Raw genomic sequence first — 24,204 nt, 5'->3', positions numbered from 1 at the left:
TTGGCTCAGGTCATGATCTCACGGTTAGTGAGTTCAAGCCCTGCATCTGGCTCTGGACTGGCATTGCAGAGCCTGCTTGTGATTCTTCCTCTCCCTTTCTTTCTCTGCCCCTTCCCCACTCATGCTTTCTCTCTCTCTCTCTCTCTCTCTCTCTCTCTCTCTCTCTCTCAAAAATAAGCTAAAAAAAAAAAAAAAGGCAGATCTACTTGTAGGCCCACCCAAGACCCTGGAAATGATGACTGATAAAGCAGAGGAGTCTGCTGTCAAAGGCCAAAGGAAACATCATGAAGAACCCAAGAGTCCTCCTCCATCTAAGAGAAGGATGAGCATGGCGCTGCTGTCATTGAAACAGGAAGGAGAGGGAACATCCCATCCTGGGTGTTCAGCCTTGTTCTTGGAAGATGATGACCCCAAAGTCATAGCAATGTCCGTGTTGGAAGAAGTGCCAGATAAACTGCCAATACCCATGGAAATCAGCACTGAAATAATGCATCAATTAAAGAGGGAAATTCGACAGTTTGGACGAAAATATGAAAGAATTTTCAAATTGCTTGAAGGAGTACAAGGACATCCAGAATTGTGGAGGTCCAGATCATGACCTGAGCTGAAATCAAGAGTTGGACACTCAACTGACTGAGCCACCAAGACACCCCATGTTTTTCTTTTTCACGATTGCTTTGGCTATTCGGGTTTTGTGTGTGTGTGTGTGTGTGTGGTTCCATACAAATTTTAGGATTGTTTGTTCTAGTTCTATGAAATAAATGCTATTGATATTTTGATAGGGATTGCATTAAATGTGTAGATTACTTTGGGTAGTATGGACATTTTAACAATATTTGTTCTTCAAATCCATGAGCGTGGAATGTCTTTAACATTTCTTTCTGTTGTCTTCAATTTCTTTCATCACTGTTTTATAGTTTTCAGAGTATAGATCTTTCACCTCTTTTGTTAAGTTTATTCCTAGGTATTTTATTCTTTTTGGTGCAAGTATAAATGGGAGTGTTTTCTTAATTTCTCTTTCTGCGGCTTCATTATTAGTGTGTAGAAATGCAACAAATTCTGTACATTTATTTTGTATCCTACAACTTTGCTGAATTCATTTATCAGTTCTAGTAGTTTTTTTGGTGGAGTCTTTTAGGTTTTCTATATGTAATATCATGTCATCTTCACATAAGTGAAAGTTTTACTTCTTTGCCAATTTGGATGTCTTTTATTTCTTTCTGTTGTCTGATTGCTGTAGCTGGGTCTCATAGTACTATGTTGAGTAAAAGTGGTGAGAGTGGATATCCTTGTCTTGTTCCTGATCTTAGGGGAAAAGCTCTCAAGTTTTTCCCATATTGAGTATGATATTCACTGTAGGCTTTCCAAATAAGGCCTTTATTATGTTGAGGTATATTCCATTCACTTTACTGAAGATTTTTATTATGAATAAGATGTACTTTGTCAAATACTTTTTCTACATCTGTTGAAATGATCATATGGTTTTTATCCTTTCTCTTATTAATAGATGTATCAACATTATTTGATTTGCAAATATTGAACTACACTTGCATTCCAGGAAAAAATCCCACTTGATCATGGTGAATGATTTTTTTAATGTATTGTTGGATTTGGTTTGCTAGTATTTTGTTGAGGATTTTTGTATCTACGTTCATCAGAAATGTTGTCCTTTCGTTCTCTCTCTCTCTCTCGTTTTTTTGCTTTTTGTGGTGTCTTTATCTTATTATCAGGGTAATGCTAGCTTTATACAATGGATTTGGAAGTTTTCTTTCTTCCCCCCTCCCTTTTTTTTTTTTTTTGAATAGTTTGAGAAGACTAGGTATTAACTCTTTTTTAAATGTTTGGTAGAATTTGCCCATGAAGCTGTCTGGTCCTGGGTTTTTGTTGTTGTTGTTGTTGGTGGTGGTGGTGGTGGTAGTTTTTTGATTACTGATTCAATTTCATTGCTGGTAATTGATCTGTTCAAATTTTCTATTTCTTCCTGTTTTTGTTTTGGTAAGTTCTGTGCTTCTGGGAATTTATCCATTTCTTCTAGGTTGCCCAATTTGTTGACATACAATTTTTCATAATATTCTTTTATAATTGTTTGTCTTTCTTATATGTTCTTGTTATTTCTTATCTTCCATTTGTGATTTTGGTTGAGTCTTGTGTGTGTGTGTGTGTGTGTGTGTGTGTGTGTGTGTGTGTGTTTTGATGAGTCTGGCCAGAAGTTTATCAATTTTATTGATCTATTCAAAGACACAGCTTCTAGTTTCATTGATCTGTTCTGGTTTGTTTGTTTGTTTTTAGTTTCTATATTATTATTAATTTTTAAAGTTTATTTATTTTTAGAGAGTGAGTGGAGGAGGGACAGAGAGAGAAAGTGAGAAAGAATCCTAGTAGGCTCTTCACTGTCAGCATGAAGCCGGATGTGGGTCTTGAACTCACAAACCATGAGATCATGACCTGAGCTGAAACCAAGAGTCAGATGCTTAATGAGCCACCCAGCCACCCCTAGTTTCTGTATTGTTTATTTCTGCTCTAATCTTTATTATTTTTTCCTACTGCTGGTTTGAGGTTTTGTTGTTTCTTCTTTTTCTAGCTTCTTCAGGTGTAAGGTTAGGTTGTTTTTTTTGAGATTTTTCCTGTGCTTCTTGAAGTAGGCCTATATTGCTATAAACTTCCCTCTTAGAACTGCTTTTGTTGCAGCCCAAAGATTTTGTTCTATTGTGTTTTCATTTTCATTTGTTTCCATGTAATTTTTTCTTTCTTCTTTGATTTCTTGGTCCACCCATTCATTGTTTAGTATCATGTTATTCAGTCTCCATGTATCTGTGCTCTTTCCAGATTTTTTCATGTGGTCAGTTTCTAGTTTTATAGTGTTATGGTCAGAAAAGATGCTTGGTATGACTTTGATCTTTTTGAATTTGTTGAGACTTGTTTTGTGGCCTAATATGTTATCTATTCTGAGAATGTTCCATGTGCCCTTGAAAAGAATGTGTATTCTGCTATTTTAGGATGGAATCTTCTGAATATATCTGTTAAATCCATCTGGTCCAGTGTGTCATTCAAAGCCACTGTTTCCTTCTTGATTTTCTATTTGGATGGTTTGTCCATTGATACAAGTAGGGTAAGCCCCCAACTATTATTGTATTACTATTGAGTAGTTACTTTATATTTGTTATTAACTGTTTTATGTATTTGCATTCTTGCATATTTGGTACATAAATACTTACAATTGTTATATCTTCTTGTTGGATTGTCCCTTTTATTTTCATGTAGTGTCTTTCTTTGTCTCTTGTTATAGTCTTTGTTTTAAACTCTATATATATTGTCCAATGTAATTATTGCTGCTCTGACTTTCTTTTGACATCTGTTTGTGTGATAAATGTTTCTCTATCCCCTCACTTTCAAGCTACAGGTCTTTAGGTCTGAAATTAGTCTCTTTAGGCAGTATATAGATGGGTCTTACTTTTTTCACTTAACAGTTTTTAAATTAATTTTTAATTAATTATTTTTTAATTCATTAAATTTTTTAATGTTTATTTATTATTTTTGAGAGAGAAAGACAGAGCATGAGCTGGGGTGGGGAAGAGAGAGAGAAAGACACAGAATCTGAAGCAGACTCCAAGCTGTCAGCACAGAGCCTGATGTGGGGCTTGGACTCACAAAGCATGAGATCATGACCTGAGCTGAAATCAAGAGTCGGGTGCTTAGCCAACTGAGCTACCCAGGTGCCCTAACACTTTTTAAATTGAAATATTAGTAGGAAATAATATGTTTTTCTTTCCTAAGTATCAGTGTCTATAACTGCAGTTACCAGAGAGCTGATTCTCCTCACACCAATGTATATTAAATATTTAAGATTAGACCTAAAGGAGTTGAGAAGGATCCAGCCACATAAAGAGTGTGGGGACAAGGGTACAGACAGAAGGATAAAAGCTCTGAGGTAATAGAGAACTGCTATTGTGGTTGAAGCTTCAAAGATGGGGAAGAGGGTAACCAGATATAAAGCTGGAGAAGTTAGGCAGGAGCCATTTCAGACCCTCATAGGGCCTTTGTGACTTCCATAAAGAGTTTGGATTTTTTTTTTTTTAAAGCAAGGAAGTAATATGATCTGATTTACATTTTAAGAGGACAACTCTGGCTGCTATGTGAAGAAAGGACAATAATCCTAGTGACAAGTTTTGTGGGTTTTTTTTTTTTTTTTTTTTTTTTTTTTAGTTTACTTATTTTGAGAGTGAACAAGTCAGGGAGGAGCAGAAAGAGAGGGAGAGAGAGAGAGAATCCCAAGCAGGCTCCATACTGCCAGTGCAGAGCCTGTGCAGGGCTCGAACTCATGAACTATGAGATCATGCCCTGAACCAAAGCTGGCTTCTTAATTGACTGAGCCACCCAGACATCCCTAGTGACAAGTTTTAGGAAATACTTATAAATTAGGACCTAAAGATTCAAATTGTAAACTATACAGGTGAATGCCTGGAGTTCTGTTCTGAAGCTCTTTTGTAATATTTCCTGGGACAGCACATAATAGATGTTTTTTAAAAAAGGTAAAAAATTTAAAATGTCAGCAAATCATTCAATGCTCTGGCCACTTGTGGTTTAAAAAAATCAATTATAAAACTTTCAGTTGTTTCATTATTTATTTTTATTTTTGGGGGGGAGGTTACAACAGCTTTTTAAATTTTTTAAAATTTTATTTAAATTATTTTTTTTAACGTTTATTCATTTTGAGAGAGAGAGAGAGAGAGACAGAGTGCGAGCAGAGGATGGGCAGAGAGAGCGGGAGACACAGACTCTGAAGCAGGCTCTAGGATCTGAGCCGTCAGTACAGAGCCCGACACTGGGCTTGAACCCATGAACCTTGAGATCATGACCTGAACTGAAGTCAGATTCTTAACCAACTGAGCCACCCAGGCACCCCTAATTTTTTTAAATTTTATTTAAATCCAAGTTAGTTAGCATATAGCATAATAATGATTTCAGGAATAGAATTTAGTGATTCATCACTTACATATAACAGCCAGTGCTCATCCCAACAAGTGCCCTTCTTAATGCCCATCACCCATTTAACCCATCCCCCCACCCAACACCCCACCAGCAACCCTCAGTTTGTTCTCTGTATTTAAGAGTCTCTTGTAGTTTGTCTCTCTCTTTGTTTTTATCTTATTTTTGCTTTTCTTCCCCTTTGTTCATCTGTTTTGTTTCTTAAATTCCATGTATGAGTGAAATCATATGATATTTGTCTTTCTGACTGACTTATTTCGCTTAGCATAATACATTCTAATTCCATCCACACTGTTGCAAATGGCACAATTTCATTCTTTTTGATCACCAGGTAATATTCCATTGTATGTACATACCACATCTTCTTTATCCATTTGTCAGTTGATGGACATTTGGGCTCTTTCCATACTTTGGCTATAGTTGATAGTACTGCTATAAACATTGGGTGCACGTGCCCTTTCGAATCAGCATTTTTGTATCCTTTGGATAAATGCCTAGTAGTGCAATTGCTGGGTCATAGGGCAGTTCTATTTTTATTTTTTTGAGGACTCTCCATATTGTTTTCCAGAGTGGCTGCACCAGTTTACATTCCCACCAGGAGTGAAAGGGTTCTTCTTTCTCCGCATCCTCACCAACACCTGTTGTTGCCTGAGTTGTTGTTCATTTTAGCTGTTCTGACAGGTGGTGTGAGGTGGTATCTCATTGTGGTTTTGATTTTTATTTCCCTGATGATGAGTAATGTGAGCATCTATTCATGTGTCTGTTAGCCATCTGGATGTTTTCTTTGGAAAAGTGTCTATTTCATGTCTCTTGCCCATTGCTTCACTGGATTATTTGTATTTTGGGTGTTGAGTTTGATAAGTTCTTTCTAGATTTTGGATACTAACCATTATGTGATATTTCGTTTGCACGTATCTTTTCCCATTCCATTGGTTGCCTTTTAGTTTTGCTGATTGTTTCCTTCACTGTGCAGAAGCTTTTTATCTTGATGAGATACCAATAGTTCATTTTTGCTTTTGTGTCCCTTGCCTCTGGAGACATGTCACGTAAGAAGTTGCTGCGGCCAAGGTCAAAGTAGTTGTTACTTGTTTTCTCCTCTAGAATTTTGATGGCTTCCTGTCCTGTGTTTAGGTGTTTCATCCATTTTGAGTTTATTTTTGTGTATGGTGTAAGAAAGTGGATGTCACTGTCCAGTTTTCCCAACACCATTTGCTAAAGAAGAGACTGTCTTTTTTCTATTGGATGTTCTTTTCTTTGTCAAAGATTAGTGGGCCATAAACTTCAGTTGTTTTAATAATTTCTGGAAGTTCCACTATCATAACAAATAACTTATGGTAAAACCTCATCCAATGTGTTTAGTATAGATGCTGCTTTCTACATGTTACATGTGCCTCCAACAATATTTAGAAATTTTTTTCATTCCTTTCTTGGGTATATAAATAATGTCACACAAAGAATTGAGAACTTATTGGTATTTTTTAAAACTTCCTTAAGAATCTTTATTATTACCAAATCCAAAAGATGTGATGTGATGGAAAATTTAATACTCCCTATTCCTCTTCTTAACCTTTCTTATAAAACCATTAAATTTTCCTTTCACATTAGTTATGCTATCATAGAACTAAACTCACATTTTATGCAAAACAATTCCAATTTACTACAGATAAATTTTCATAATTCTTTGTAGGTTGGTCTACTTTCTCTTCAATATCAAGACAATTTAGCAATCACCTTCTGACATTTTCTGTGGATGTAGTCATAGATGGATAGCAGATATTTTACTGCACTATTTAGTTACAATTTATATCATCAGTATTACTGTTTTTCTAGAATATAGCAGTCTTTTCTTTGGTTATTGTTTTCATAGTTTCCTGGAAAGAAACTTTCCCAACTTATGTTAGAAATACCAAATGTTAAAGGAGAATACAAGATTTGTTTTCAAAGTGATGGAAAAAATTATCAAAAATAGTAAATTGGTACTGGTATACTGACTGAAAAACAGAACAATAACTAAGGTAGAAACAGCCAAACTGAGGTGTGATCTTGGTTGGATTAGAATAAAGTACTCATAGTGTTACAGTTTTTTCTTTGTTTTTGCTCAGTTTTTACACTTGCTGTATAAATAAAAAATCATCCAGTATGAGAACAAACTGGCTATATATTCAGAGTTTGCAATAACAAGAAAGTCAGTTGTTATCGTTCATTGCATTTGGCAGATTGAAAGGGGAGCGGGCAGTTTTATGGTGAAAAAAAGGAGACGGATTGGAGATTTTTAGCTTGGGTAAGCTCAGTAGGATGGGATAAGTAGAAGCCAGGCATCTTAGGTAAGTGGTTTGGGGAACATATTTGTATTTCTCTGGTTGGTCTCCAAGTTGAAATCATGTGGGGTTGGTGTGTGGGCTGGTGACAAAAAAAAGGGGGGGTGGTAGGGAAGAGCTGGCAGTCATTAACAAAATCCTGACTCTTCTAGGCTGATTGCTGCAGAGGTTGTGATCGGCTTTTCCGACTGGTTGCTGAAGAGATTGTAGGACAGAGTTCTGTTATTTTGTATGGTCATTGTCCATTTGTATACTGTCTCCCATTATTGAAGAACAAATAGATTTATGTTTTATAATTTTATGACTGATAATGTAGCTTTGAGAGTTCTGTCAAGATTCTAATAGTTACAGAAATCTTAATAATTAATGTCTGAGAGTTTAAGGTGAATTGTGCCAAAGTGTTCATTCCATAAGACATTTATATGAACATGTCATTAGTCTAGGTAGAAGTGGATTCTGGACCTCAGAGATACAGTTACAATCACCTGATTTGGACTACCTGAGAGAGCCTTTGGGTATTTTCTTAGTGACTTATTGGATAATTGGGACTTTTAAAGATGTAGAAGAGAAAATAACTGGCCTTTCACTATTGGAAGCTCTGTACATTGCAATTTCTTAGATAGCCTATGTAGAGGAGATTAGATGGCTATGATAAGGAATTATTTTGAGTTTCTACATTAAAAAATTTTTTTAATGTTTTATTTATTTTTGAGAGAGAGAGAGAGAGAGAGAGAGCGAGAGAGAGAGAGAGAGCGAGCGCATGAACCGGGGATGGGCAGAGAGAAAGGAAGACACAGAATCCAAAGCAGGCTCCAGGCTCTGAGCTGTCAGCACAGAGCTCCATGCTGGCTCAAACTCACAAGCAGTGAGATCATGACCTGAGCCAAAGTCAGATGCTTAACCAACTGAGCCACCCAGGTGCCCCAGTTCCTACATTTTTTAAATTAAATTTTTATTTTGAGAAATTTCAAATTTTAAATATTTTGTATAAAAGTAATAAAGCATGAATAGATAAGGCTAAAGTACCCTTTATCTTCCCTCTGCCTATCTTTGTCACATTCCCTTCTGTTCATAAGAGGCAACTTCTTTTGAATTTGGTGTGTGTCCTTCTAACTCATAAAATTATTATTTCTAAAAACAATAGAACTGCCTTTAACTTATCTAATTATAAACATAAAAACAGGAGGTCTGAAAGACTTCTCTGTAGATTTCTTTTAGATTAGTAAATTAACATAGCGTGATGAACTTGAGAAACAACATTTTTCACCAAGTAGGTCAGTAACTAGCCTTATTGTGTTAAATAATGTACACTCTTTGTATCCATATTAATTTGTCTAAGTAGCAGCAGGCAGCTTTGAAAAAACAATTGAGGAAAAGAGCCTATGCAAGAAAGTAGGCTTTAATTCTGCACAGCGAAGGAAACAATAAAAAAAAAAAAGCCTAAAAGACAACCTACAGAATGGGGGGAAATATTTGCAAATGACATATCTGATAAAGAGTATCCAAAATCTATGAAGAACTTACAAAACTCAGTACCCAAAAAGCAAATAATCTGATTAAAAAGTGGGCAGAATGGGAATGCAAGCTGGTACAGCCACTCTTGTAAACAGTATGGAGGTTCCTCAAAAAATTAAAAATAGAACTACCCTACGACCCAGCAATTGCACTTTTAGGCATTTATCCACGGCATTTATAGGTGTGCTGTTTCAAAGGGACACATGCACCCCCACGTTTATAGCAGCACTATCAACCATAGCCAAAGTATGGAAAGAGCCCAAATGTCCATTGATGGATGAATGGATAAAGAAGATGTGGTATATATATATACAATGGAGTATCACTCGGCAATTGAAAAGAATGAAATCTTGCCATTTGCAACAACATGGATGGAACTGGAGTACCGGTAGTATGCTAAGTGAAATTAGTCAGAGAAAGACAAAAATCATATGACTTCACTCATATGAGGACTTTAAGAGACAAAACAGATGAACATAAGGGAAGGGAAACAAAACTAATATAAAAACGGAGGGGGACAAAACAGAAGAGACTCATAAATATGGAGAACAAACTGAGGGTTACTGGAGGGTTTGTGGGAGGGGGGATGGACTAAATGGGTAAGGGGCATTATGGAATCTACTCCTGAAATAATTGTTTCACTATATACTAACTAATTTTGGATGTAAATTTTAAAAAATAAAAAATAAAATAAAAAAAAAAAAAGATTAGTCAAAAGCCAAACAGGCCATTTTCACTCACCTTGGAGAGTAATGGCAAAGAAGGCTGCATTAATCTGCTTCCCACACTAAGTCCTCAATTATATTCAGTCATTTGACAGAATGAACTGGAGGCAATAACACGAGACAGAACCTGAATGGATCCAGGCAAAAGCTAATAGGAAACCTGTCTATTGAAAATAATCAGTGTGCATACTTTGACTACCTCCAGCATATTTACTTTTTGTTTATCCATTTGTTACATTTTTCAGCATGCTTGACTCATCTAAATTAGGCTCTAGAATTTAGTAAGTATGAGGACAGGAACAAAGGATGGAGGAGAGTAGGGTTGATGTTGGAGAAGCTGGCTAGGGAGATCTGAACAGTTTGTGCTTTATTCAAAGTTGGATGAGAAGCTTTGGGTGGGTCTTGAGAAAGTCGTGTGATCTGAGTGCTGAGGTCCCAGATAGGAGAAACAAGAAGTAACACTAAATGTTTGGGTTTTTTTTCTTGAGCAGTAATGTTTATTATCATATTTTTACATAGTATTACAATTAACTAAACAATTACGTGAAACATGTCATTTATTCTTTGTAGCTTACTTGTGCCAAAAGAGAAAAATACCTTTAAAAAAAACACATTTTTATGTTTTGTGGGGTGGAGGGACATTTTTACATGGAAACTGTAGGGATACAATGGTGGCGTTCATTATATGAATTTTTTATTCTTTTACTGAAGTGTATGCTTTTGCCAATACTTCCTCTTCACCCCCCCACTCTCCCACCCCAAATGAAAGAAGCAATAGAATTAAGAATGAGGCATGGAATGTATCATTATTTTTGTTCATTTTACTAAGATTTTATCTGCAACTCAGAAATGTTTGTAACATTTTTATCTCCCAAGTCTAATAACAGTATATTCTGATAACTAAAAAAAAAGGGGGGGGGCAGAAGCTTGAACAGACATTTCTCCAAAGAAGACATGCAGATGGCCAACAGACACATGAAAAGCTGCTCAACATCATTCATCATCAGGGAAATACACATAAAAACCACAATGAGATATCACCTCATACCTGTCAGAATGGCTAAAATAAAAAACATAAGAAACACCAAGTGTTGATGAGGTTGTGGAGAAAAAGGAGCCCTCTTGCACTGCTGATGAGAATGCAAACTGGTGCAGCCACTCTGGAAAACAGTATGGAAGTTTCCCAAAAAGTTAAAAATAGAATTACCATATGATCCAGTAATTGCACTACTGGATATTTACCTAAAAGTACAAAAACACTAGTTCAAAGGGTTACATATACCCTGCAATTTATAGCAGATTGATTGATTATTTATTTATTTATTTATTTATTTATTTATTTATAAGGTTTATTTATTTATTTTGAGAAAAAGAGAGCACACAAGTTGGGGAGGAACAGAGAGAGAGGGGGAGAAAGATAGAGAATCCCAAGCAGGCTCCACACTGTCAGTGCAGAGCCCAATGCGAGGCTTGAATTCATGAAACTTGAGATCATGACCTGAGCTGATGTTAAGAGTGGGATGCATGACCAACTGACCACCCAGGTGCCCCTATAGCAACATTATTTATAATAGCCAAACTATGGAAGCAGCCCAAGTGTGCAATGATACATTAATTGATAAATAAGGTGTGTGATAAATTGATAAATAAGATATATATATACACACACCACATCTTATTGTATATATACACACACACAATGGAATATTATTTAGCTATAAAAAGAATGAAATCTTCCATTTGCAATGACATAGATGGAGCTAGAGAATATAATGACAAATACCATATGATTTCACTCATATGTGGAATTTAAGAAAACAAACAAAGGACATAGAGAGTCAAACTGAGAAACTGACAACTATAGAGAACAAAATGATGTTTACCAGAGTGGAGGTGGGGGGGGGGGATGGGTGAAATAGGTGATGGGGATTGGGGATTAGGGAGTGCACACATCATGATAAGCACTGGGTGATACATAGAATTGTTGAATCACTGTATTGTATACCCTGAAACTAATAGAACACTATATGTTAACTATACTGGAATTAAAATTTAAAAAAGAAGAAAGTAAGCTTTAAATTGACGCATTGAGGACTGTGTAAAAACGTGAGTCAGAGGGTTTTTCTTTCTTGCACTTGGCTGAACCTGATCAAATTTACTTTGATCTTTCTTTGCTTGGTACTAATAGAAGCAATACTTTTTTCTGGTTTCAAAATGAACAGGTACTGTATACACTATACTTGTAAATCAGTGTTTCAGGTATTGCCATTTTGAGACCCATGTGGCAGAACAAAGTTCATTTTGCTAAAATTATAATCAATTCTCCCAGAACATAATTTAATAGAATTCTGTGTATCTTGTTTTAAACATGCCTGTGATTTTTATGGACACAGTTGACTGAACAAAGAACTATATTTAGTACCTTATTTGAAAGTTACTGTAATTAAATCTGATTTAGTTCTAATTATTACTAATACCATAGATAGTACAAGCAAGGAGGAAAATGCAGCTCATCAAAGAAGAGACCCATGAGATAGGATGCAGCTAGTTTGAATCTTAATGAAAAATTCCTAGGATGCCAGCACATTTGCACTGTCATTAATGAGAACTGTTGTACAAAGACCTCACCTGAATAGAGTGACTCCATGGAGTACCGATGACTTTACATCTCTACAAAAAATAAAGAGTTTATGTTTTTCATTTGTTGAGAGGTTATATCTTGTTAAACTGCATAATGAGTGCTATGGCTTGTGATTTAAATGTATTATGCCCTTTCTGCACTACCCATATAATGTTCTGGGTTCCATTCATAACTTAAAGGGAAAATTTCACAATGTTTGGAGTCCTTGATGTTCTGCAAGTAAAGGAGAATGTCCTCAAATTCCTTGCAGTAGGAACCTCGACTTCCAAGTGGAACAATACATCTACAAAAGGAAAAGTGATGGCTTCCACTGGCAGCTCATGCCTTTGGTACAGTTGAAAACTCGGCTGATGTCAGTGTCCTGTCATTCTGGAATACTGGCCAGCAAGCTGTGGTGAAGTTTGCTGCTGCCATTGGAGCCATTGCTGTTGCTGGCCACTTCACTCCTAGAACCTCCATTAATCAGATCCAGATAGCCTTCTGGGAGCCAAGACTTCCAGAGGTTATTGATCCCAAGGCTGACCACCAGCCTCTGCCACAGTGTCTTTTGTTAATATGCCTACCATTGCTTGGTGTAACACAGACTTTCTTCTGTGCTGTGTAGGTACTGACATCCCTTGCAGAAAGGGAGCTCACTCATTGGGTGTGATATGGTAGATATTGGCCTGGGAAATTGTGTGCATGTGTGGCACTGTCTCCCATGAACACCCGTGGGAAGTCATGCCTAATCTCTACTTCTCCAGAGATCCTAAAGAGACTGAAAACAAAGAGCACCCTGCTGCTGAAGAGGCTGTGACCAAGGAGGAACTTAAAGGTGAATGGACTGCTCCTGGACTTGGAAGCAGTTGACTGGTATGAGGGTGTAGAGGTGCCCTCTCTGCCCATAGAACAGTTCTCTACTAAAGACTGGAGTGTTCAGCCTGCCACTGAAGACTGATCTGCAGCTTCCACTGCTCAGGCCACTAAATGGGCAAGAACAACAACTGAGTGGTCTTAAGCTGTTCTTCCACAAACTCTTAAACAAAATGGAAATAAGGTTGATGGCAAAAACTAAGCAGCTTTTAAAAGTTGGAAAAAATATATTATGAACATGAGTTTTTATTTTGCTTCAGAAGTTTTGTTTTTGCCTTTGGGAAGCACTCAAAATGCTATTCATTTACTAGCAAGTGTATTGTAGTTTATAGCATGTTCTATAAGATTTCATCTCCAAGAATAGGGGATATCTGGTTGGCTCAGTTGGTAGAGCATGAGACTCTCAATCTTAAAGTTGTGAGTCCAAGCCCCATGTTGGGCATGGATCCTACTTATATATATAAAAAAAAAAAAAAGTTTCATCTCCAAGAATAAAATTTCATATTTGTATGTAGAGACAATTTGTATAAGGTAAAATTTCTACAATCTTGATTAATTTTTGAAGGAATGTTATTTTTATTATCCTTAACTTTTTAATTGAGTTTCAGAACATTTTCCTTGTATTTATAAACAAAAGACTATGGTCTTTATTTTATCAGAAAATTAGGAAACTTTTTTCTTCCTTCCTTTCTTTCGTTCAGAAACATTTTCCTGTATTTAATTGCCATGTTGCTTGCAGGTTTTGGCTTTTCTGCAGATAACCAAAATGTCAGTAGGTAGGGAATTCTGTAATCTGAGACTAGTATTTTGAAATCTGCTATAATGATATAGTGATATATTTCTTGATCTTTTCACAGAAAATTGTGAAATACTGGCAAACTTAAAATATTTATTCATTAATGGGTAGGTTGTTATTTCTAGTCTTCTTCCTGAAATGTAAGGAATTAAAATTTAAATTTTTTACTTATAGAATAAGAAACTGATACTAAATCAAAAGATTGACGATAATTAGGACATTATAATGATTGAGAAAGCTGAAGACAGTTTGTAAAATTTTAGATTTTAACCTAAATTATTAGATTTTAACAGTGGTTGGTTAAAATATATCTCCTAAATGAAATATGTGCATGTTGAATTAAATTACTACACATTATTGTAAAATCTATAGTATTTGAACTTAAGATATTTTAAATAGTTATGTTTTGCTTTTTAAAATTTGACCATATAGTAAAACTATTTGCATAACCAACACAAGTAGCTTTGGGACATCATTAGGGAATGTGAAGCATATTCTCCATTGTTAATGAAAAGGGTGAGATTTTTCTAAAGGAAAAGAAAAATGGAAAATCAAGATACTGCTTTTTAAATTTTCTAATTCCTGTTTTTCAAGGAATAAATAGCTGGTTCACATGTTATATTTCTAAACTTATCACTTCCCTACCAAAGAGATAAATACATCTTCACAATGATTTTACAGATTGCTGGGAGTTCTTTGGTCTATATTATAGGAAACCTCAATTTTTCAACAAATTGTATTTTAAAAGTTTCTTTTTAAATTTATTTTAGGATTTTTTTTAATGTTTATTTTTGAGGGAGAGAGAGATGCAGTGAGTGTAGGGGAGGGGCAGAGAGAGGGAGACACAGAATCCAGAGCAGGTTCCAGGCTCTGAGCTGTCAACATAGAGCCCGATGTAGGGCTCAAACTCATGAACTGTGAGATCATGACCGTGAATCATGACCCATGACCTACGCTGAAATCAGACACTTAAATGACTGAGCCACCCAGGCATCCATATTTTAGGATTTTTAAGATTAAGATTCTTAACTTAATTAAGATGCTTAAGATTCTCTCTCTCCCTCTCTCTCTGCCCCCTGATAAAAATAAATAAACATTTTTCTTTAACTCCTAGTTTTCTTAGGGGTAACAGTTTACAAACAGAAAAATTGAGAGAGATTTTGTTATTAATGGTTAGATGGTCATTGAAAGATTATAGTAAGTAGAACTATAAATAATAAAAGAGTTTGATATGTGAATTATATATATATCAGTGAAGCTATTATCAAAGGAAAATAAGAAATAAAAGTTTGAAAGGGGGAATCATTTCTTGTGGTCAAACTTCCAAATAAGGAAAGAGTGACTTTAGATTACTTACTTATTTGTATTTGTTATGAGAAATATGCCAAGCAAGTCGTCAATTTAATAAATTCAGTAAAAGATCTTAATCTGCTACCTAGGGGGAAAATACAAATGGAAAACACAGATCAAGTAATCATTTGGAAACTAAGAATATTTTAGGAGTTTAAGATCCGTTTAGAGAGTCATCAAGTATAGTTTTTTTTGTTTTTGTTTTTTTTTAATTTTTTAACGTTTATTTATTTTTGAGACAGAGAGAGACAGAGCATGAATGGGGGAGGGTCAGAGAGAGAGGGAGACACAGAATCTGAAACAGGCTCCAGGCTCTGAGGGTCAGCACAGAGCCCGACGCGGGGCTCGAACTCACGGACCGCGAGATCATGACCTGAGCCGAAGTCGGCGGCTTAACCAGCTGAGCCACCCAGGTGCCCCTCAAGTATAGTTTTGAAAATATTTATGAAAACTGACTTTTGCTGCTCAAAGTTGGGGAACAAAGTTACAGATGATATTTATTTCTTCTTTTTAATAATTCAGTCGAATTTTAGTAATTCAATCGCTGCTAAATGAAGAAATGGTGACATGAAACTGATGAGTTATCCAAAAAAGGTGCCAAACTATAATGATTTTATTTTCCCCATCTTTCAACATATTTTTCTCTTTTTTCCTTCAGAACTCTTGCTAGATAGAGATGACAGCAGGGTGTTCCTGCAATAATCTAGACTCTGGAATTTGGCAGCTAGGAACTAAAATGCTTTTCAACTACTTAGTTTTACTCTTTGTACAAATTTTTAGTGGGAGATCTTAACTGAATATTCTGATTATGTTGCAAAAGGTGCATCCAAGGACTTACAGAATTAGAAACACACTTTGAAAGAATTTATTTTATGATTATTTTGTTTTTATTTTAGAGCAGAGCATGAGCAGAAGAAAGGGGCAGAGAGAGAGAGAGAGAGAGGAAGAGAGAGACAGAGAGAGAATCTTAAGCAGGCTCCACACTCAGTATGGAGCTCAACTCGAGGCTCAATCCCATGACTCTGAGATCATGACCTGAGCCAAAACCAGGAATCAGACACTCAACTGACTGAGCCACCTGGGCACACCAGAAAATATTTTAATGCACTTATTATTTTTAATATCTTTGAAACAAAATATTACTTGTAATGTTTTACTGTTACCTTTAATTTTTGACCATATGTTTAAAATCTAAAATTAGGTTATCATTTAAGAAAACAAAGTTAGGCACTGAAATAAATTAACTTTTAAAAAGATTTGGGTTTCAACATTTTCAGTAGTCTTGGACTTAAATGGGAGGTTAGTGTTTTCTTAATCAACAGGATCAGGAATATGAAGATTCCTGCAGGGTTTTACACAAAAGAAGTGTAAACATAAGTACTTTGCCAGAATAGAGCAGTGAGAGTCTGTAATAATTTTTTAGGAAAGAATCTGGTGATATCTCCTGAATATGTAATCTTTTGGCTAGAATTGCAGACTTCTTAAAAGCATAATTGTTAAGAAAAATTTTCTCTTCTGATTCTGTTGTGCAAGAGTTTTTTTTTTTTTTAAGTTGGTAATAGTCTACTGTTTTTGGTTATTAAGAAATATATATGTAATATATATAAGATACATATTTCACTTTCTGTAGATTTTATTGTCTTAAGTGCTTTGGTGGTGACTTTAATGTCCTCATCAAGTAGAATATTACACAGCAAGTAAAATCATTATTATTTAGTCTTGTTTTTGAGATTCTAATTAATTAAAGAAAATATTCCCCACCTACTATTATACCAGTCCTTTTTTATTTTCCTTTCACTTCTTCCCTTTCTTTTCTCTCTTTAAAAAATTAACACAGGGGCACCTAGGTGGCTCAGTATGTTGGGCGACTGACTCTTGATTTCAGGTCAGGTCATGATCTCATGGTTTGTGGCTTCGAGCTCATCAGCATGGAACCCCATGCTGTCAGTGCAGAGCCTGCTTGGGATTCTCTCTCTCTCTGTCTCTGTCTCTCTCTCTCAACCCTTCCCTACTCAGTTTCTCTCTCTCAAAATAAATAAACATTTTTTAAAAATTACACAAATGGAGGCACCTCACTGTCTCAGTCGGTGGAGCATGTGACTCTTGATTTTGGGGTTGTGAATTCGAACCCTGTGTTGGGTGTAGAAAAATAAAATCTTTAAAGCATTTACAAAAATCTTAAGTAGGCTCCATGCTCAGGACGCAGTGCAGAACAGGACATGGGGCTGGATCCCATGACCCTGGGATTATGACCTGAGTCAAAATCAAGAGTTGACCGGGTGCTCAACCAACTGAACCATGCCAGCTGCTCCTAGATGAATAAAATCTTTAAAAAAATTGCACAAATGTAATAGATGAAAATATGTTCATTGTAAAAGCATTTTTAAAAAAAATTTTAATGTTTTATTTTATTTTTGAGAGAGAGAGAGAGCATGAGCAGGGGAAGGGCAGAGAGAGGGAGACACAGAACTTGAAGCAGGCTCCAGGCTCTTCGCTGTCAACACAGAGCCCGACTCCTGGCTTAAATCCACTAACTGTGAGATCATGACCTGAGTTGAAGTCAGTCGCTTAACTGACTGAGCCACCCAGCACCCCCATTGTAAAATGTTTTAAAATGGAAATATATACAATAAAAAGCAAAAGCTTCCCTCTCCCCCCCAACTTACTCCCCTATCAAGAAATCACCATTTTGGTATGTTTCATTCCAAATCTATTTTTGTATATTTACATACTGTTTTAGATATTGAGGATTTATTTTTTTATTTTAAATTGTTTTTTAATGTTTATTTATTTTTGAGAGAGACAGAGACAGAGTGTGAGTGGGTTAGGGGCAGAGAAAGAGGGAGACACAATCCGAAGAAGACTTCAGGCTCCGAGCTGTCAGCACAGAGCCCGACACAGGTCTCAAACTCACGAACTGGCAGATCATGACCCGAGCTGAAGTTGGATGCTTAACCCACTGAGCCACCCAGGCACCCCTTGAGGATTTTTTTAAAGATTTTTTTTAATGTTTATTTTTTATTTTTATTATTATTTTTTTAATGTTTATTTATTTTTGAGACAGAGACAGAGCATGAACGGGGGAGGGTCAGAGAGAGAGGGAGACACAGAATCCGAAGCAGGCTCCAGGCTCTGAGCTGTCAGCACAGAGCCCGACGCGGGGCTCGAACTCACGGAATGTGAGATCATGACCTGAGCCGAAGTCGGATGCTCAACCGACTGAGCCACCCAGGCGCCCCTGTTTATTTTTATTTTTGAGAGAGCCAGAGCATGAGTGGAGGAGGGCCAGAGAGAAAGGGAGACAGGATCTTAAGTGGACTCCACACTGTCAGCACAGGGCCCGATGTGGAGCTCGAACTCACAAACTGTGAGATCGTGACCTGAGCCGAAGTCAGACGCTTAACTGACTGAGCCACGCAGGCACCCCTTAAGTCAAATTTGACTTTTATTGTAGGATAATCTGGTTGAGCCATTTGTTAGGGAAACTACTACTACTACTACTATTTCTACTCTGTTGTCATTGTCTTCGTCTTCTTTTTCTTCTGTATTGTATTTATTTATTTTATTTTATTTATTTTTATATTATTTTATTTTATTTTATTTTATTTTATTTTATTTTATTTTATTTTATTTTTTATTTTATTTTATTTTATTTATTTGGGGGAACTTCTGACCCTAACTCCATTTCATCTGTCTGGTTCAATAGAATCAGGGAGGAGAACTGCTAATCTGTGAATTCAGCATTAACCTATGTATAAAATCACTTAATCCCCTTGTTTTTTACTATAGTACTTATGCCCTCAACAGTTTCTGGTGTCTCTTCATCAAGAGATGCCTGTTTTGTCCTCTTGAGGGAAAAAGCTGCAGACTTCTGCCAAAATTGGGAAGTTAGGGAAGGTAGTCATCTAGGTGTGGAATGGGGCATCTAGGGATGCACCAGCTTCTTAAACAGCTTTCACTCAGTTTTTCTTATTTTATCCATTCCATTTGCCACTTACCCCCAGTTCTACAGGTACTTAGTGTGGCCAGTTATTGTTTATTTAGAGGATTCTTTTGTATATATTGGGTTTGTTCTCAGCTTTCCTCACTGTTGGTTTAAGACTTGGCTTTCTGTGTCCTGCTACTTCAGTTGCCACTCCATCATCTACTTTGTGTCGCCTTTTTTCTGCCTCTCTTTCAGTTATTATTTAAAAATATTCCCTTTACCATTGCCTGGCAGGGTTTCTGGAGGGAGCAAGTTGAATGTGTTCAATTTGCCCTCTAAACCTGGAAGTCTCACTTATTCTTTCTTTCTTTCTTTCTTTCTTTCTTTCTTTCTTTCTTTCTTTCTTTCTCTCTCTCTCTCTCTCTCTCTCTCTCTCTCTCTCTCTCTCTCTCTCTCTTTTCTGGTTTTATAGATTTATTTTCAAAGGGTAAAACAGACAATTTAAATACAAGTCTATTTTGCCCATTGGATACTCTTTTCTGCTTTGTTGAAGATCAATTGGCCATATTTGTGTAGGCCCATTTCTGGGTTCTCTATTCTATTTTGTTGATCTATGTGTCTGTTTTTCTGCCAATACCATACTGTCTTGATGGTTACAGCTTTGTAATACAAGTTAAAGTCCAGGATTGTGATGCCTCCAGCTTTGGTTATCTTTTTCAACATTTCTTTGGCTATTCAGGTTTTTTTGTGGTTCCGTACAAATTTTAGGATTGTTTAGAATGCTGTTATTTTGATTGGGATTGCATTGAATGTGTAGATTACTTGGGTAGTATTGACATTTTAACCATATTTTTTCTTCAAATCCATTAGCATTGAATGTTTTTCCATTTTTTTGTGTCTTCTTCAATTTCTTTCATAGGCTTTCTATAGTTTTCAATGTACAGATCTTTTACCTGTTTGGTTAGGTTTATTCCTAAGTATTTTATGGGTTTTGGTATAATTGTAATTGGGATCGATTCCTTGATACCACTTTCTGTTGCTTCATTATTGGTGTATAGAAATGCGACTAATTTATGTCCATTGATTTTATATCCTGCGACTTTGCTGAATTCATGTATCAGCTCTAGCAGTTTTTTGGTGTCTTTCAGGTTTTCCCTGTAGAGTATCAGATGACATGATACATGTAGAGTGAAAGTTTGACTTCTTCCTTTTTGTTGTCTGATTGCTGAGGCTAGGACTTCCAACACTATGTTGAACAACAGTGGTGAGGGTGGACATCCTTGTTGTGTTCTGATTGTAGGAGGAAAGCCCTCAGTTTTTCCCCATTGAGGATGATATTAGCTATGGGCCTTTCATATAAGACTTTTATGATGTTAAGATATGTTCCTTCTATCCCTATTTTCTTGAGGGTTTTTATCAAGAAAGGATGCTGTATTTTGTCAAATGCTTTTTCTCCATCTATTGAAAGGATCATATGGTTCTTATCCTTTCTTTTATTAATGTGATGTATCATGTTAATTGATTTGAGAATATTGAACCAACCCTGAAACCCAGGAATGAATCCCGCTTGATTATGGTGAAGAATTATTTTTAATGTACTGTTGAATTTGATTTGCTGCTATCTTGTTGAGAATTTTTGCATCCATGTTCATCAGGGAAATTGGCTTGTAATTCTCCTTTTTAGTGGGGTCTTTTTCTGGTTTTGGAATCAAGGTAATGCTGGCTTCATAGAATGAGTTTGGAAGCTTTCCTTGAGAAACTCAACAGATGAACATAGGGGAAGGGAAGGAAAAATAAGATAAAAACAGAGAGGGAGGTAAACCATAAGAGACTCTTAAATACAGAGAACAAACTAAGGGTTGCTGGAGGGGTGGGGGTGGGGGTATGGCTTAAATGGGTGATGGGGATTTAGGAAGATACTTTTCTGAAAGAGCACTGAGTTCAGATGTAAGGGATGAATAACTGGGTTCTACTCCTGAAGCCACGACTACACTGTATGTTAACTAATTTGAATTTAAGTAAAATTTAAGAAGTAAAATAAAATAAAATACAAGTCAAAACAGAATTTCTCTGTCAAAGGCAACAATAATGCCAAAACACATTCTCAGTTCCAGACACTTGCTAGCATCTTTTGGGTCTTCTCTAAGAGAAAAAAGACATCTGATATTTTATTCATAACCGAAAATAATTTCGGTTTGCTAGCATAATTCGTTCTTTAAACATGTTTTTAATCCAAAGCACTTATATATCAAAGCAAATTTCCCCATAAGAAATCATGGAAACTCAGATGATTCGTTGCCAACTCAAAAATATTCCTATAAAAATGATTAAAATACTGTATGTAGTATAATAAAAAATAAAAAATATAAAGAAAAATAAATTAACCTGCACTTAGCTTTGAAAACCTTCGTGGCTGGTGTGAGGGAGACAGGAGAGAGGAGGGTTATTGTGTAGGATGACTTTCACTATCACTAATGGAATCACTGCTATCTATTGGCTCAGTGGAATCTTTTTCTACATAGGGGCCATTATATATGCTCACATGGATGTTTACTACAGTACAGTATTAATAAACTCCTGTCATATGCTGTATTTAATGTAACTGGCAATAAGGCAGCAGAGGAAAGGATCATTACCTGCAGGCAACCTGACCTAGAATGAAGCAAAGGATTTCTAAACCTACTCTGGTATGGAAAAGCAAAGGACTGTCCATAGGTGCTTTGAAGTGACAAAAAATACACTAGTGTCAGTTGTGGGCACTTTGCAACTTCTGAAAAATCACTGATTTCTGCCAAACACTGCAGCCTCAGACCAAGCATCAGAACATGGGATCACCCCCAATTCTGCAGTGAGAGAGAGAGAGAGAGAGAGAGAAGAACAATTGGCTCAGGGGTGATCATGTGACATTTGGCATCACATACTACTCGTATTGCAAGACATTTATTAGAAATGTTTTCTTTGTCTTGCAGAACACTCGCAGAACAAGTTACTCAAAATCCAAGGTTTTACTGTACATCCTCCTTATCCGCAGTGTGATCTCAGTTTCTTGTGGACATACTAACTTCTCAACATCTGTATCAGGAATTTCAAACCCAAATTTGTCCTCCATGACCATGATAATCTCCACTTGGTCCAAACTGTCTAGGCCCAACTCTCTCATAAAGTGGGAATTTATTGAGAGCTTTTCAGGATCAATCTTGTCATAGAGTTTTAAGATGTAAAGAACACAGTCCTTGATTCCCTCTAATGACCAACGGGGTTCATCACGGTACTGGTGGTATAACTGTGTAACTGGAACCTGCATGACCACCGAGGCCAAACGCGAAGCCCCAGGCCTCATACAGGCCCCTGGGGGGCACAGGGTGATATTGAGTGGCTGGGCTGCCGCCAGTGTGGGGACCCAGGGTGGTGGCACGAAGGCTACAGGCAGTCACAGACATGGCAGAAAGGACAAAAGCTGCCATGGCTACACTGACCCAGGATGCACTGCCTCATATTATTTCTTTGATAGAGAGACAGCAGTATATAGTTGTTGAGAGTGTGAGTTATGGCACCAGACTGCTTGGGTTTGAACTCTGGCTCTGCCACCTACTAGCTATTCAATTAACCTCTACATTCCTAATTTTCTTCATCTTTAAGATGGGGATATAATAATACCTACCTCATAGAGTAACCAGAGAATTAATTAGTTAATTAAAATTATTTAAAGCACTGGGTGCCTGGATGACTCATTCGGTTAAGCAACCAACTCTTGATTTCAGCTCAGGTCATGATCTCCTGGTTCATGGAATTGAGCCCCACATCAGGCTCTGCGCAATAATGGCACAGAGCCTGCTTGGGGTTCTCTCTGTCTGTCTCTCTCTCTGCCCCTCCCCCGCTCTCTCTCTCTCTCTCAAAATAAATAACTAAACTTAAAAATATTTTAAATTATCTGAAGCACTTAGAACAATGTCTATCACATATAGTATGCCCTTAATAAGTATTTGCTCTTATTTTTTCCCCCTCTCTTTTTTCTGTCCCCTTTTCCTGGAATTCCTATTAGTCAAAATTTGTTGTTGTTGTTGTTGTTTAGCTTGTTTTTTATTTTTTAAAATTTACATCCAAATTGGTTAGCATATAGTGCAACAATGATTTCAGGAGTGGATTCCTTAGTGCCCTTACCCATTTAGCCCATTCCCCCTCCCATAAACCCTCCTGTAATCCTCAGTTTGTTCTCCATATTTATGAGTCTCTTCTGTTTTGTCCCCCTCCCTGTTTTTATATTACTTTTGTTTCCCTTCCCTTATGTTCATCTGTTTTGTCTCTTAAAGTCCTCATATGAGTGAAGTCATATAATTTTTGTCTTTCTCTGACTAATTTCACTTAGCATAATAACCTCCAGTTCCATCCATGTTGTTGCAAATGGCAAGATTTTATTCTTTTCAATTGCCGAGTAATACTCCATTGTGTGTGTGTGTGTGTGTGTGTGTGTGTGTGTGTGTGTGTGTATATATATATATATATATATATATACACACCATATCTTCTTTATCCATTCATCCATCGATGGACATTTGGGCTCTTTCCATACTTTGGCTATTGTTGATAGTGCTGCTATAAACATGGGGGTGCATGTGTCCCTTTGAAACAGCACACCTGTATCCTGTAGATAAATGCCCAGTAGTGCAATTGCTGAGTCATAGGGTAGTTCTATTTTTAGTTTTTTGAGGGACCTCCATACTTCTTTCCAGAGTGGCTGCACCAGTTTGCATTCCCACCAGCAGTGCAAAAGAGATCCTCTTTCTCCGAATCCTCTCCAACATTTGTTGTTGCCTGAGTGGTTAATGTTGGCCATTCTGACAGGTGTGAGGTGGTATCTCATTGTGGTTTTGATTTGTATTTCCCTGATGATGAGTGATGTGGAGCATTTTTTCATGTGTCGGTTGGCCATCTGGATGTCTTCCTTGAAGAAGTGTTTATTCATGTCTTTTGCCCATTTCTTCACTGGGTTATTTGTTTTTTTGGGTGTTGAGTTTGATAAGTTCTTTCTAGATTTTGGATACTAACCCTTTATTGGATATGTCATTTGCAAATATCTTCTCCCTTTCTGTCGTTTG

The 24,204-nt window shown here is 36.6% G+C and overlaps 1 protein-coding gene and 2 pseudogenes across 1 annotated transcript in view; 2 read left to right on the top strand and 1 right to left on the bottom strand.

Annotated features, from left to right (window-relative positions):
* Window positions 1–24,204, top strand: part of PPM1E (protein phosphatase, Mg2+/Mn2+ dependent 1E) — a 185,206-nt gene that overhangs the window by 68,056 nt on the left and 92,946 nt on the right. The gene's annotated exons all lie outside the window — the stretch shown is intronic.
* LOC147574233 (small ribosomal subunit protein uS2B pseudogene) lies at window positions 11,421–17,360 on the top strand (annotated as a pseudogene).
* On the bottom strand, window positions 22,114–22,676 carry LOC112855505 (acyl carrier protein, mitochondrial pseudogene; annotated as a pseudogene).

This window comes from Puma concolor, chromosome E1 (assembly GCF_028749965.1).
Source record: "Puma concolor isolate L17-30 chromosome E1, mPumCon1.1.hap2, whole genome shotgun sequence".
Classification (NCBI taxonomy): Eukaryota; Metazoa; Chordata; class Mammalia; order Carnivora; family Felidae; genus Puma; species Puma concolor.
This window is presented reverse-complemented; position numbering and strand designations above follow the sequence as displayed.